Source organism: Schistocerca cancellata, chromosome 4 (genome assembly GCF_023864275.1).
Source record: "Schistocerca cancellata isolate TAMUIC-IGC-003103 chromosome 4, iqSchCanc2.1, whole genome shotgun sequence".
In the NCBI taxonomy this organism is placed as follows: Eukaryota; Metazoa; Arthropoda; class Insecta; order Orthoptera; family Acrididae; genus Schistocerca; species Schistocerca cancellata.
In genome coordinates this window covers 276,074,738-276,078,233 of record NC_064629.1, presented here as the reverse complement: position 1 = coordinate 276,078,233, position 3,496 = coordinate 276,074,738, and positions in this window count along the sequence as shown.

Genomic DNA, 3,496 nt, shown 5'->3' with positions numbered 1-3,496 from the left:
ATATGCAACATCAAGGAAAGTGTGAGTTCAGGAGCTCGGTGGTCCCGTGGTCAGCGTGAGCAGCTGCGGAGCGAGAGGTCCGTGGTTCAAATCTTGCCTCGAGTGAAAAATTTATTTTCTTTATTTTCGCAAAGTTATGATCTGTCCGTTCGTTCATTGACGTCTCTGTTCACTATAATAAGTTTAGTGTCTGTGTTTTGCGATTAGTAGACGAAAGGACGTGCCTCTCCAATGGGAACCGAAAACATTTGATCGCAAGGTCATAGGTCAACCGATTCCTCCACAAGAAAACACGTCTGATATACTCTATACGACACTGGTGACAGATAATAATTGTCTGAAAATAAACAATTAAACTCTTCACCCAAGGGAAGACTTGAACCCAGGGCTTCTCGTTCCACAGCTGCTCACGCTAACCACGGGACCACGGCGTACCTGAGCTCGCACTTTCCTCCTTGTCGCCTATCTTGCACATGGACTACTCAGTTTGTATATTTTGCTTTTTTTTCGTAGTTCCACACAACTTCTTCCTGTTTTCTCGATAGATCTGTGTTCAGTTTTTCAAGGCCTATCCACTGTGCCAACTTATAACTAAATCTGAGGGGGGTGCGATGGGGAGGTTCCCTTGTCAGTAGAGAACTTTATAAGATATTACCACATCCATATAACAGACAGTTAAGGAGAAATGTGTGGCTTATGTATGATGGAGCTCTAGACAGGTGGAGCTTGAAGCATTTTACACGAATCAGCTGTGCTATCAATTCTAAAATATTGTTCTAGTGTCTGTGTCAGTACCAAGAAGGTATTAACAAGAGAGAAATGATCATAGAACATAAACACACACATTCCTAAGGCTATGTGGCTCTGCACGTAAACACTTTATAGTGTTAATGCCAGGTGGTTTCCAAAACATTAGTCTTGCATAATGCAAGCTCTTAATACTCTATTGCAGGACAGACATGTCCAATATCTGACATTCATGTACCCTCCAAGTTACCTATTCGACTCACTATGGTGACAAACTTTAAGATGATAAAACTACTTCGTTCTACACCAAAGAAAAAAAAAACACAGATTTTGTGATACATGCAAAACATAGCTTTCTGGATATATATAGCAGCCACTCTTTACATCTGATTACGGTTAATAAAGGTAAGAAAAGGGGAATGGATTCTGTATTCGAACCTGTGCAAGAGTGTTTTTGTGTATCAGACACCAACAAACAGTATTTACAACGTGCTCGTCTTTACTCTGTGCCAGTTGCTCCAGTTGCTACCACGTGGCGTCAATTAACAGATAACTTACGGAAGAACTGTTGCGTTGTGTTATGTTATGTTGAATAACGTTCTGCAGATTGTGTACTGGGGTGGCAAGAGTACCCGAAAATTGACAGGTGTAAAAGTAAATCCTCCAAAAACTCAAGATCGAGAAACGCTTATCAGCTATGTTCTGTCAGTATACAGTTTAAGTTATCTGCCTATAAACTAACGGGAGATTCCTAACTCTGACTCCAATAAAGACAATGTAAGTATTATGGAGAAGTGTTATGTTAAAACAGGAGACTCACCATTTTATCAGTATAGAACATTGTTCTCCACGATACCACCTGATATAGATACTGCAGAATTAGGACTGGTTAACACAGACAACGCTATACAAAAAGTCCTAAGAAAAAGTACCAATGTATCAAACAGACTTAAACCATTCTCTATTAAGGAAATCACACCTTTAAGTACAGTTATTGTGTTATACACATGGAAAAAGAAACTGGAAATGGACGACCTCGAAGTAAAGTAAAGAAACCTGGAGTATACGGGGAAGACAGCTGCTATAAAGGAAGAAGCTGTTGCAGATGTGCAGGCCAGGTTTATGTATGGCTTTAAACACATCCTATGGAAAAAACTGGCTACAAAGGGATAATATAAAATATTGGCATTTACAGTAAACAGCAATGGAAACTGGTGACGTGTTGGAGTACTGGCTGAAATCAATGGAATTCAGAATGTTTTCTATATTAAAGGATACATGGAAAATGTGTTTATTAAACTCTATTCGCATTTGGATTAGCTTAAAAAGGATGGTTATATTCTCTACAAGGATGGTGAACTGGATGTTGTCCACTAGCATCAGAACAGCGAAGTCTAAAACTGATGGAGCCACTACATTTAATGGACATTCATTTGCAAAAGTTGTATACTTAAACATTATTCATAAATCTCACAAGAATGCGAAATAGAAGAGTTGCCAACATACACATAGGAGTATGTGGCACACACTAACATAAGCGTGATGGAGGAGATAAGAGGAAAAATAAAAATCCCTTAATACTCTCGCCTGGAAGAACTGCAAGAAGAAACAAAGCTAATAGTTAAAGCCATAAAACAATTTTTTCAGGAGGAAAACTAGAAATATATTAGAATTATAAAATATACCTTGTGTAAATTTGTAAACTTACTGGCTGGAGAAAGAAACAGTTGAGTCAGATGTGAATTTAAGCTATAAATTAAAAATTAAATTGGACATTATTGAAACTACACCTAACAAAAATAGAGAAAGAGTTACTCTCTTGGTGTAAATGTATAAGCAAATGTTAATAATAATTCTGTATGAGAATGTTTACCTGTCTTATTCATTAATGGGGTGATATGGAATAAACACTAGGTTAGGCAGGGATTATAAATTTGGCAACCATGCAGAGTGGGGTGATACCACCATTTCTTCTTGAATAAATCTGCAACATTTCAGAGTAAGATAATGCCCACTTTGCCCTACTACTAAAATGACAGCTCTGTCAATGTACTGTCCTTTCATGCCTTGTGTAAGCGATACCACAGCCATCCGTTTATTTGCACATAACTGTCCCATAACTTTTGTCACCTCAGTGTATTTTTCTTTCTTTTGTTGTAACGCTGCATAACTGCGTAATTGGGTAACTAAGTCAGTCTTTACTTTGTTAGCTGTTTGCGCATATTATAAGAATTTGTGGAATTTCATCGCGTATTTTCTGTAATTAATGCGACTGGGTAAATTAGCTGGACTTCTTTGTGACGGTTAATAATTCAGGTGGAAGATAGGAATGTAATCAAATCTCCGTTCTCGTCCTGAATTTCAATGCATGACAGGCAATGGCAGGGTCGGAATTTCGATTTCGAAGAAGAAGAAGGGGTGCAGAATATTAATAAGAAGAGGGTAAGAATACTGAACTCCTCAACGAAAGGACGAACACGCACCTTTCGCTGTCTTCACCTGTTACTTAAGAGTACTGTTTATGGTTGCAAGAACACTTAACTAATAGCAACTAATCCATACTAGAAGTCAGTACTGTACTATACTGCATAATAGCACATTTTTAATAACACCAACTACAAAATATAGCCATACTGTTGTGAGAAATGAAAAGTTTGCTCACTGGACAAAACATTAATCATCGCCTTAAGAAGAGATCTGATCGCCCTGGAACGCCGTAGATGATGTACATCTGGTACTAGGCTTTCAC